This window comes from Thalia democratica, chromosome 5, assembly GCF_965202585.1.
Source record: "Thalia democratica chromosome 5, ktThaDemo2.hap1.1, whole genome shotgun sequence".
In the NCBI taxonomy this organism is placed as follows: domain Eukaryota; kingdom Metazoa; phylum Chordata; class Thaliacea; order Salpida; family Salpidae; genus Thalia; species Thalia democratica.
This window is the reverse complement of record NC_139169.1, coordinates 78620553-78634698: the sequence shown is the minus strand read 5'-3', so window position 1 is coordinate 78634698 and position 14146 is coordinate 78620553.

Genomic DNA, 14146 nt, shown 5'->3' with positions numbered 1-14146 from the left:
TACTTATACACTAGCTATGAAATTTATAATAAGTTGCTATAGATAAAAACTTCTACTTAAAGTTGAAAATGTGTTGTTAAGATATAATACTCTTAGAAGTATTTACAGTACAAATTAAACCAGTAAGTTATTTTTTTTTTACATTAAAGCTATCAATATTTTTAAAGCATTAATAAGCTGTTATGACTAAATTTTAATCTTAAGTTCTTTCTGGAGTATGTTTTTTAGAATAAAATAATATAATAAGTTTTTTAGAAATAACTAATTTTGTAAAAAGATTATAACACAAAGGTATAGAGAAGATATTTTTCAAATATTTACTTAAAGTTTATCTCCTACGTCTTTAAACAGTAACCTCAAATTTTCAGAAAGGTTTCCTTGCAATATTTAGAACAACTTGTAGGAAGCGCTTGTTTGAATAATATATTATAAAAAACTATAATTAAAATAACAAAATGACTTTTTTCATGTTTATTTCAGTACTATTTCAATTTATAAATTTAATCCTACAAACTTTTTATAAATATCAAACCTTAAAAGTTCAAAAACTACTGATAAATAACTGAAGGAGATAGACTTTTATTGAAGTAGTCATGGTTTCTATTTTGTTTGAAACTTTCATAAGAATTTTTTGCAATAGCTTGGTCGATGGTGTAAAAAAAAGTATAACTTAAAGTAATAATTTATCCCGATATATTATTATATGACCTTGAAGTATTTTTTTAGTTTTCATTAAAATTATCATATATCGAAAATTTTATTGATGTTAAATTTTACATCGTATATTTATTGTTATCTTTATTTTAAAATTTATAACAAACTTAAACTAAATTAAACTAATGGTGTGGTAATTCTAAACCAAAAGGAAACTATAAACAAATAAAAATGCTTTAAGAAATTTAGAAAAATCATAGAAATGTATAGATGTTTACTTAGTTCAATTTACTTATAGTACTTTGTATGAATTAAGTTAAAACAGATTCTAATAGAAATTTTAAATATACTTATGTTGTTTATATAGAACAAAATATGTATGGATACTTAACCATGTTAAAAGTTAAAATCAATAATAGTTTAAAACATTCACAGAAAAGATACTTGAATGTGATGTTTGCCTTAAGAAGTTTTCTTGTAAATCAAAACTTAAAATCCATTATAGAATACATACTGGGGAAAAACCTTTTGCTTGTAAAATTTGTCATAGAAAATTTGCTCGAAAAAGTCAGCTAGTAAGACATCAAGCCACTCACAGTGAAGTTAAATCTTTTAAATGTTCTATTTGTCCAGAAGGAAGATTTTTCAAAACAAAAGATGGTTTGAGTCATCACATGTTATTTCATTATGAACCAAAATTTTCTTGTTATCAATGTGATTATAAAAGTCATACGAAATTTAATTTGAACCGGCACCTTAAAACTCATGAAAAAAATAACATTTTGGTTTTAATTATTTTCTGTTTTTAAAGTAATTTTATATCTGTTACTTATTTGCATTTAAACATTTAATTTATATATGATATTTTTATTCAAAACTCTATCTGAAATTAAGTTTTTTGTTTGAAGTAGTTTTTGGCTTATACTAAGTTTTTAATAGCTATCAATATAGTTTTCGACACAGTTTTAAATACAACTTAATGTTTATATAGATTAAGACTAAAAACATGTTTTGTTTTTATGATAATTTTACTAATTTGCGCCTTATACAAATAAAGCTTTTATTGCCACATAATTACTACATGTATAGAAGCTATTTAGTTTACGTACTAAAAGTACAAACTGATATATATGTTTTAAATTGGTTTTGTTCAAATGCTTTATTAAATTGTATCATTTAAATTTGTTTATTATTTACTTGAAATACAGCGTTCTCATTAAATAGATTTAAAATTGTGTTATTGGCATTTACTATGTTTCATCTCTGCTTAACTATTTTTATTGAAGATAAGTCTTGGTATCTGAAAAAATGACAATACAACAACTCAAAAGTTTATTTAGTTTTTTAAACTTAAACGAACATTGCATGTGAGTATTTTATAATAGCTGGAATTGGTTTTAAAAAGTTTTGTTTAAAAAAACAAACTTATAAAAAGTTTATTTGTATTAAAAGCGTTTATTTATTTTAACTTTTTTTTTATTTATAATTTTTTTGTGAAATAGTTATTTTTCCAACCTTTATAAAAACATTTTTATCTTAGACATTTCAGAACTTTTACTGTACATTACTTTATACCTTTTTTAGCAGAAAATAAAATGTTCTAGTAACTTTTTAAGTTAAAATATATTAACAAAACATATATAAAATAATTCTATTCAAACTTTTCTTAAAATATTTGACAATTTATTTTGTGAAATTTATTTGTTCTTATTTTTTTTATGTATAAAAGTTAACAATGTAGTGTCTTAATATTTTAGTTTAGTTTATTAATTCTAATTTTTTGTTTTTTTCAGAGATAACTTTTTAACTTCGTTAAAATATTTTTAGTGACATAAATTAACTTGTTAATAAATAATATTAACAACAGTATGGAAATAACAAGTAAACTATTTTCTACAAATGAAGGTAAGTCAATATTGCTTATTTGAATGTATTTCGATTCTAATAAGTTTCATGATGCCTATTATAACTTTGACTTCGGTTTTATAATAAACAAATTATAAATAAAACGTATAACTTTTACCAATAAGATTTATAGTTGATATAACGTTTTTAGTTTTTGAAAGTTACTGTTCAATTATTAGAATTTTATTTTTTGAATTGTTATTTTTTGATTAAGAAAAGTTATTGATGTTCTTATTTTCCAATAAATTATATAAGACATGTCTAAATAACATATAGAAAATAACCTTTTTCTAGCAAATCCAATGCAAAAGCTTTTTTAATCTGTTTAAGTTTTTTTCTTCTTAGATGTTTCAAACCAAGCAAATTTACTTCTGACTAATTTGAAAGTATTAGTTGATAATTTACAAGCTAAAACAACTTACTTTCAAACTCAAGTAGAAAAGCTAGAAATTGAAAAGAAACAACTAATAATTTCAAATAATAAATTGTCTAACAAAGTCAATAGTTTGGAAAAGGAAATTAAAGAGTTTAAGTAAGTTTTAAAAAGTTAATTACTTAGCAGTTAAAATAATGCATTTTTTAATACTCTTTAGTGGCTAACCATTTTCATGGGTAAGATATTTAATCAATTTCAAAATTTTTGTGAAAGTCTTACTGAAATTATCTTAAATTTTTAGCGTACTTACCAGAAAACAAGACAAGAATCAAGATAAATCAGATCAAGTTGAATTTCTATCTAGTGATGTTGAACAATTTAGTAAAAAACCTGTTACTTCTAAAAACAGTTAGTTGGAAAAAAAGGAAAATATATAAATAACTTATGTTGTTTAATTTTTATTTTTCATTTACTTAAACGGTATTTTTTTTACTACAGATGTCAATACTTGTCCTACTGAGAAAAATATCGAAATTAAAATGTTCAAAAAAGTACCAAAGGACTTAAACAAATCTCAAGTAACTGAAAAAGCTCTTGTAAATAATCAAAGTAAGTCTTTATGTTTTATGTTTAAGTAAGTCTTTATGTCTTTAAGTTTTTATGTTTAAAACATAATTTTTATAAATTTTCAATAAAATATGTTTTTAAGTATGTGAAAAATCAGAAAATAAAGTTGGAAAATTTCAGAAATTTAATGAAAAAGTTGGTAACTCTTCTAAATCGATTGGTAAGTTTTTATAGCAATAATAATACACTAGCTATATAGTTTATAATTTTTTTTTAATGTTATAGCTCTATTTTATTGTTACTTATTTTAATAAGTTAAACTAAGTTGATAATAGAATCCATACTCTTAAATATACTTTTTTTTTTTAACGTCATATAAACGGTTAAATTATTGACAGATTTTAAAATTGAAAAAATTTCAGAATAAAACTTTATCTTTTTTCCTCGACGTAACTATATATTTTATGTGTGTATAATGTTAGATACTAAAATATAAAAACTATTCTTTTTTTGGAGATTTTTGTTTTGAAAATTATTTAATGTTGTAAAGTTTGATAGTCATTTATCATAGAATTTTTCGTTTTAGAGTTCAAATTTTGACTGTTAAGTTTTTTATAGCTCATTATAACTTTTATTAAATTTGGGTATGCAACTCTATGACCGAGAGGCATTTTTGCGTATCCAAATCCTTGAACCAAAAAATGTTTGAGCAATTTTTCATTTTTGTTCAATAAACCTCGTATAAATATACTTAGTTACTGTACATTAATAACTTCTACTTAATGTTAGAAATAGGTAGTTAACATATTTTATTCTTAGTAATGTTTGTTTATTTTTTCTTCCTTTAGTACAAATTAATCTAGTTAGGTATTTTGTTTATTTTTTCAACATTAAAAGCTATCAATATTTATGAAGCTTACCAATACTGTTATGAATAGCTGTATGCACACAAAAAGTTAAGTATTGTAAATGTTAAAAAAGTCAAAAAACAACAAAATAGGAAAATCTTTAAATAAACTTAATAACTAATGCAATTATAGCCATAGGTGGTGAGTTTTCAAACTTTTATTTCAAAAAGTTAATGTTGATTCTCATTCGAAATAATTAATTATAGACAAAGATGTTCTTTAGAATTAAAAAAATCAATTACCTTTTGGAAAATAGTGATACTTGTATAAATTTTTATAATACCCACTTATAGAGAAAAAAATTATAACCAGTTTTCTCAGAATATTGAAATAATTACTAAAAGTTTATTCTACGTTTTTAAAGTAGTAACCTAGAACTTTTAGAAAGTTTTCCTTGCAGTATTTAGAAAAACTTAAAGAAAGCAGTTGTTTAAAAAATAATTGATGACCAAAAATAAAGCCAAAAACTTTTCTTTGGTTTATTTAAAATAAAAGAAATTAGAAATTTCTTTCACACAAACTGTTTTAAAGTTTTATAATCTACCAGACTGGGAGAGTATGAAAATTATTGCAGAAAAACATAAGGAGATAAAGTTTTAGTAAAATAACTTTGTTTTTGTTTGAACTTTTTAAAAATATGTTATTAAACTTTTCAATTTTGATAGCTTATATCTGAAAAGTTCCTTTGAGTTTTAAGAAACAATATTGTACTGATATCTTAGTTATTAATTGAAAAATAATAATATAAAAAAGTCATTTACTCCACTAGTTGCCATAAAGTGATACTTATTTAGTTTTCTTTAATGTTATCATTTACTAAAATTTATTTAACACTTAGATAAGAAATCACATATTTGATCTTTTCTACAATGTAATACTTGAAGCAAATTAAAATATATATAACTAATGATTTGGTATAAAATTAGACAAAAGAAAGTAATAAACAATCAAATGTATATATATATATATATAATTTATTCAAATGGCGATTTTAAAAATTCTGGAACATATGTTTCACAAAGCTTTAATTTTTCATAAAGCTTTGATCATGATGATCAAAGCTTTATGAAAAATTAAAGCTTTGTGAAACATATGTTCCAGAATTTTTAAAATCGCCATTTGAATAAATTATTTAAAAGCCCTTCAAGTGGGCTCAGTTGAAAGTGTTTACGTTTAAACATTAACCTTATTATATATATATATATATATATATATATATGTATGTTTAAAATACAAGTTAATAGTAGTTTGTATCATTTACAGGAAAAGTATTTGAATGTGATGTTTGCCTTAAGAAATTTTCTTTTAAATCTGCTTTAAGAATCCATTATAGAACACATACTAAGGAAAAACCTTTTGCTTGTCATATTTGTGATAGAAAATTTAGTCAAAAAAATAACTTAATTCAACATCAAGCGACTCACAGTGAAGTTAAATCTTTTAAATGTTCTATTTGTCCAGAAGAAAGATTTTTCAAAACAAAATCTGGATTAATCCATCACATGGTATTTCATTATGAGCCAAAATTTTCTTGTAATCATTGTGATTATAAAAGTCACACGAAATTTAATTTAAACAAGCATATTAAAACTCATCACAAGAAATAAGCTTAATTTTTAAATGCAATTTTTTAAACTTAAAAAAAAAATTACAGAAATTTAAATCTTCTTAAATGCTTTAATCAAAACTTTTTTCTTAACTACTGGACTATAGAAAAATTGCCTTAAACTAAGTTTTTCGGATTTGTAATGTACTAAAAGGTTTCTGTTGAACTTTTTTTGTAGTTACATTAACTTCATTTTGAAATGTCTTACAAAGTTACAGCAATTATGTTTATTTTGATAACGTGAAACTTTTTATTTTAAATTTTTTACAAGTTCAAAATATTAACTTTAATGAGTTGATTAAGTTCTTATAATATAAAATTTTGTTTTTTAATCCATTAATTAAAATTAGAAAAAAAGTTTGTCTGAATCTTTCTTTATAACTAAAATTTAAATGTTTTCATCATTATGATTGTTATATACATGTATTATGTACAGAAAAAAATAAGCATTAATGTTAATTAAACATTCAAAAATTATTATGTTGTTTATACTTGGATTACGTATAAATGTTTTTTTAGAAAGTAATTTTCAATGAAAAAAATAAATTTAGAAGTTGTTAATAAAAAGTTTATAGCAGATTGTTTGAAATAAATTATTTCAAAAAAATAATAAGTTTTTAAATAGTGCAAATATAACTTCTTCTAGTTTTGTTTATATTTATCACATTTTCTTACATACAATTGTCTAAAAGTATTCAATCTTGTAAGAATTGTTTTGTATCAATTAGTTCCTTCAAAGTTTTTAATTTTTTTAAATGACTAGTGTTTTAGTTTTTAATTTACTGAAACCTTTCCTTATATTGTTGTTGTTTCCAATAACATAATATAGCAATATTTTCTATTTTTATTAATTTGTTTAAAGTTTTAATTGTTACAATTATGATAACATAAAAAAATACTTTTTATATCTACAATTGTTTTTAAATTGTGTTTTTTTAAAGCAAATAAATTATGTTTCATTGTTTCAATTAATTTTAATTTTTATACAATTTATAATTAATTTTATTTAAATTTATCAACGCAACAGTATTTAACGATCAAGTATTTCTCACAAAAGAATGTAGTTTTTTTTTTACTTATTTTATTAAATAATAATTAAAGCTTTTTATTCTTCTTAAAAGTTAGTCAGTAGTTTTATACTGCTATACTTGAGAAAAATACATTAAATCTAAGAATAGTTTCAATTTTCAAATGGTAGTTTTATGCATTTTTCAGTTTTCATCTTATAAAAAAGTAGCAATTGATAATGTTTCGTTTGTTTTAGTTGTTATACTAATCAATAAATATAAATACACTGTATAAAAATCTATCATAATTTATGAAGAACTTTTTTTTTAGAAAACTCTAACAACTTCTCTTTTGTTAAAATCTAATTATTTCGTTCTTGATCTGCAGTAAATGTTTTTACTGTGTGTAAAATATTTAAGCAGTTAAAAATTGACAATTAAAACTTGATTTCACTTTTTTCTGTCAATGAAAAATATTAATAAGTATACCTTTAACAAAATAAACACTATAATTCTTTCTATTTAATTTTTAAAAATATACTAAAATATTTACTTAAAGGTTTGCAAAAAGTGTGTGTTATTTTAAACATGATACGAATTTTATTGGTTTTAAATAAAAGTATATGTGCTGGAATTTAAAAAATGCTAAACTAAGACTAGCACTGTTCTAGGCTCTAGAAATATTTGTACGATAATTAGTTTCTATTTTAAAACAAAAGTTAATAACTAGACTTTTTTAATTCTCAGTTGTACGATCATATTCAATGTTCTAAATTACCTCCAAGTCTTTTAATAGCGAACTCAGACGATGCAAATAACTTTTTTTAGATTTAATGAAAATAACTTGATATTGATTAATATTCTTTTTCTGCTGAAAAATAAATTATAAAAAGATTTAAGATTATTTGTTCTTAGTGATAGTGAAAATTATGTGATTAATGTAAACACTATACACAAAGTTTTATGTGTATTTAAGTGTTTTTTTTATAGATATACAATTACTGGAGAGAAATTAGTTCATCAAGTTTGAATAAAGATGTGTCTTGGTTCTCATGTCTAATATAAAAATAAAAACCACAAATGTATAATTTATAATATTATAAAAAATTTTAAATAAGATATTCGTTAATAGAATAAATTTAAGTCTTTTTTTTTTCATAAAGTGTTCTAATGATTGTTGGAGTCGAAAATAGTCAAATTTATTTTTAATTATTTTCGTAATGCTAAATAGATTTTGTGATTATGTTTTTATTATTATAACTATAATTAACTTAATGATATCTAAAATTTTAGCTTATTTAACAGAATTGATATACTTGTTGTTATTTGAAAAATACTTTTGTAAGTACATCTAAAAAGAACTTTTTATAGAAAACAGTATATTTCAAAAGAAATTTCACATAGATATTAGTTTTTAAAATATAATAAAAACTTTCTTTAATAAAACGTTAAACTTTATAGCATGAAAGCTTGTTAATTTAAACTTAAATCTTTTTATGTGCTATTATTTTTAACTAAGTTATCGAGAAATTATGAAAAACTAGTAAAGTTTACAATAAACTATGTTATTACCTTTCTACATTGATTAATTTTTATAACATATGTCTTTTTTTTGCAATGTTTAAGTTAACTTTAAAAAAACCGTCAATATTTTACACTAAAATTTTTACATATTAAGTGTATATAAAACTAAGTATATTTAAGTTGAACGGTTAAGTGTAAGAAAGAAGTTTTTAAACAAACTGAGAAATTTTACTTTTTTAAGCATTTATAAGTATTATTTCAAACGAGATACTATTTCTCGATAAGAGATGAATAAGAATACACTAAATATCCAAACTTAAATCAAAAAGTAGGTAACTAAGTTTAGCTTACTAGCAAAGTAGTACAAAGTGTTTTTAGGAATAGATTTTTCCTTCATTTCTAGTTATTTCCCAGGAATTTGATTTTACAACGATACTTTGTTTCCATGACATCCAAACAGCTTTGTATGGAACCCGTTTTAACGTTGCTTGGTTAAAATGTTTGGTTTAAAACTCGCATAAAATACAAAAAGTTAAATAAGCTAGTGTAAGATTCAAAAGGCAAATGTCTTACATACATAGTTAAAAAGAAAAAAAACTAAATCAAGTTTAGTACATTTTATCTTAGTTAGAATGAATATATTTAATAACTACATCAATTTCTTTACTTTATAAAAAACAAATGTAAACTGATTTTTGGTCAACAAGTAAACTGGTTTAAAACATAAAATTTATCGATTGTTTATTCAAAATATTCGAATTTAAAGTTTAATATTTGTTTATAAAGTAGCTAAAATGTTAACTTGACTTTTTCTCACGGCATATGTGAATCCAGACATTTGCTCCAATATAATTTCATCGATGTTTTTTTTAAATAACTAAATAAATAAATATATGCAAAATTTTTACCAACAATAACGATCTAAATGAAAATTATTGTTTGTAAATACTGTATTTATGATAAAAAAGCATGTAAATGAACAGTAAAAGTTTTTTCAACAGAAGTCTTAGAAACATTCGAAAAAACGTTAGAAATGATCAGTAGTAAAAAATTCAAATAAATTATACTTCTTATATTGTAACTCTTTGTAAATAAGTTAGAAATAATAGAACATCTTATGTTAAAAGTTCAGCTTTTCATCAAGAAAAACTTATAGTCTTAAGTTAAAAGATAAAGATATTTGTTTTATTGCTACATTTTTTTGATACTCTAATGCTAATGTATTTACTAGTATTATATCGACAATTAAGAAGTAGGTGTCGTCTAAAAAGCTTTAAAAAAAGTTAAATAACTCGTTTGTAAAATTTATTATGCTTCGTTATTCTCATGTTATAATAAAAAATTAACTCTGGTAGACAGTAGAAAAAATTTGTTTTTAATTTTGGTTTGATCGTAAATCGCTCAATAAAAAAGTAAAGTTTGAGGCAAGCTTTTCTAAATATGTATTTTGTATAAATATCTTTTTTTACTGTTGCTCACTATAATTTTTAAGTTTTTCTTTATAAACTGTATCTAACTTATTTTACCCACTGAGAAAAGATGAACATAATGTTTAACGTTTTATTTTTTTTAGATGTTTAGTGTTTCTATAAACTTATAAATGTAAGCTTCTTGCTAGTTTTATTTAATAAAGTATATTTTTCACACAAAAATCACGTTCTTAATTGCTACTTCAAATTAAAAACAAATTGTTTTAAACTTTTTACTTATGCTTAATTACCTAATAACATGCGTAATGGCCATTGTATAAGTTTATTGCTTTTTATGGCTAATTTAAAAATTAATAACCTTTTCTAAAATTATTTATAAAACAAAACTAATTCATTAAAAAATCTGGATTTAAAAACTAAAAAGTTACAAATGAATATCAAAAAGCAGTAAAAAACTTTTATATGGAATTTGAAAAAAGTTTTCTCAGAACAATAATGCAAAAAATTTTTACTGCTATGTAAACTCTAAGATAAAGATAGCACCTACTTTTTCTGATTTGCAAGACACCTGTTTTCTGATCTGATTTACCAATAGTATCCGATTTTGATAAGGCCTCTTTTTTAATAAAGTCTTTTAAAAGGTATTTGTTAAGGATGATGAAAACAAAAATTTTAAGCTTATTGATAAAGACTGCCGAGAAATGCAGGATTATTTTATAAGCAATGATGAAATAGTTAATTAAATCAACCATTTAAGAGATAAAATAACAAGAACACCAGATAATATTCCTTCGTATTTTATCAAACGTAATTTTTGTTCTATAAAATTGTTCCTTGGCTACATCTTCTGTACCAAAACAATGGAAAATTTCATATGTGATACCAATACACAAAAAAGCAAGCAAGTTTAATCCTTTAAATTACAGACCAATTTCTTTGACAAGTAGCTTTTGAAAAATATTTGAACATATTATTTCTATAAAAATACTTGATCATCGTTTCTTAAATAAACTTATTTCACTGAAACAATTTGGTTTCCTCCCTAACCGAACATCCTGTTTTTAATTATTAGATTGCTTACACTCTTGGTTGGTGTCTTTTTTAAGCAGTAAATCTACTAAAGTTATCTATACAGCTATCAAAAAAGCTTTTGATTCTGTCTCCCATACTAAACTAATTAAAACACTATTGCAATACAAAATTCATAGCAGTCTAGTTAGTTGGTTCAAAGAAAGTATAAATGATAGAACTCAAAAAGGAGTAATTAACAACACATTTTCAGAATTTTTGCCTATTTTTAGTGGAGTCCCTCAAGAAGGGGTTATTGGCCCACAACTATTTATTGTTTACATAAATGATATAGCTTCAGAAGTTGATGTTAGCAGCAACATTAACCTCTTCGCAGATGACACAAAAAAAATTAGCCAATCAAACACAACTTTACAGAAATCCTTAGATAAAATTAACTATTGGCTAAAGGAAAGAAAATTAAACTTAAACCCTGTTAAATATCAAATTCTAAATATTTAAAAAACACTACTACCTCTACTTTTAATTTAAAATAAACAATACAAATTTATATTCAACTTAAGTTTTTAAAGATCTTGGAGTTTTTGTTGCTGAAAATCTAGAATGTAACCACCATATTGTTCACCTTAACCGAACTGTGTCAACTACATCTTTTCAAGTTTTAAAGAGCTTTAAAACTACGGATATAACATCCTTAAAAGTTGTTTCTCACATACATTCGTCCTAAGTTGGAATAATAACACACCAATCTGGTCTCCATACTTAAAAAAATATATTAATCATATAGAATCTGTTCAAAGAAAATATACCAGATTAATCTTCAACCGCTGCAATATCTCTTATACGTCTTACCTTGACAGATTAACAAAACTTAAAATAAAATTTAGAATTTCGAGACTTGAATTTGACCTAATTACTTTTTTTAAACTAGTTAACGGTGAAACTACAATTAATATACAATCAATTTTTGAACCTTATAAAACTAATTACTTACTAAGAGGAAATAGCAAAAAAATTACATGCAGAAATCATTTCAATAATGAGGTTTGGCAACGTTCTTTTTTTTATCGGTCAGTTCAAATATGGAATAAACTTCCAAATGAATTAGTTTCTTGCAAAAAAGTTGAAGAATTTGATTTAAATAAAATGTTTGTCAGTAAAATTAATAACTAACATTTTATCAACCGTTGATTTAGTTTTTAGATTTAACTTAGTCCATAGTTCAATTTTTAAAGTAGCGCTTTTCCTCTATTAATCATTAATGATGAGTCTTTTTTCAATATTTAAAGTCCAGTCTGTTTTAATGTGCTTGGGGCTTTAGTTATTTGTTTTTGTTGTTAGTCAGTTTATTTAGATTTTTCATGATTGATCATTTTACATCAAAGCGTAATTAAGTATAATTTGTGGTTAAAAAGTTTGCTTTTTATGTTAGTATATAAACTTATATAAAATATTGAATTATGCTTTCCTTTTGTTTTAAACAGTTGACTTTTTGTGTTATTTTTGATTTATTTCATTATGTGTCTTTCTGTTCAAGTGGCCTGGGTTTTAATGCCTAGCTCCATCATATGGACAATAAACTTGCAATAGTAAACTTGTAAAAATAAACTTTAAATACAAATAAAGTGCATTAAATGGCGATCTTTTTTTTGATAAAGTTCTTTTTTTATAAACATCCACAGTAGTTTTGAAAAGCTTTATACTTGAAAGATAACTGTTAGTTGTAAATCATATATTTTACTATCGTTAAACTTTAAAAGGTTCAACTTGTCTAGTGGTACATAACAGTTTCGTTCAATTGCATTTTTTTGATAGGTTTATTTTTTTAATTTTGTTGATAAAAAACGATACCATAGGTGTATCATTTAGGACTATAAGTTAAGTAAAAAGTTATATTATTTGTAAGTACTAATGTAACCTAATCTTAAGTAAGGCACTAGACATTAGATTAAGTGTTACTAAGTTCACCATTTAACCCAAAACACTATGCTTTTAATAAAAAAAAATAATTACATTTTTTTGTTAATAATAAACACTATTAAGTCACCTAATCTATTTATCTTAAGATAGTTAATTTTCAACATTTAAATTAAATTAGTTCATCAACTATAAGAAAAATTATACAAGTAACCAAAAAAAAGAATTAAATTAAAAATTCAGATTGAGAAAAAATATTCTTGCGAGATTATTTCTGCGAACATTTAGTGTAAAAATTAATCATTTTGTCTTAATATAAATAATTTTCATAAGATTTTTTTTTGAAATGCTATACTTTACTGCGTTTTAACTTATTCGTTCTCATAACATAACGTTTTCGTAAAAGTCAAGTTTTTTAAGTATCTTAGGTGGTCAAGCCAATAAAGCCAGTTTTTAATGATTATCATTTACTATTTTGTTTGAGTAAAAAGATTTAGTTATTTGGTGAAAAGATTCATAATTTTAAAAAATATTATAGATTTACTTGATAATACTTTATATTACTTAGTAAAATTACTGATTTACTTCAGTTTAAAAAGATAGAAAAAAAAATTGTTGAACTACTCTTAGTTTGGTTTTTCGTAAATAAATTTTTTTTTAACTAAAAAACATATAGTGTTTAAAGTTGGCTATAGAAACTTAACTATAGATCTATGTAACTTAAAGATATTTAAACTAAAGTATTTGACTAAATAACTAAAATTATCATTTTGAATTGTTATTAAACGTGTTATTATATAATATCAGAAACAAAGATAGTTTTATTTTTATGAAAAAAATCATGTTAAAGCGAACAAAAAAACATAAAAAAACTTAAACGTTATTAAAGAAATAAAGCAAAAAATTATTTAAGTTAATTTTTTATAACTTATTTTATTAAACTCCAAACAACTTTTTACAAGAGAAAAAAAATCAAAACTCTAAAATAATGAATAAAAATTTTTAATTTTTTAAAAGGATTTGTGTTGTATACTTATATTTATTGTTTAAAACCATTAGAGAAAATAAGTTAGATTTAAAACCAAAACATTTGAGAACTTGAACATAATTTTTTTTTTAAGAAGATATTTTATAAAAAAGAAAAAATATATATTTAGCAAAAACTTAACACATCTATATTTAGCTTTTAACTGCACCAATACACAACTAGTGAATTTAAACAT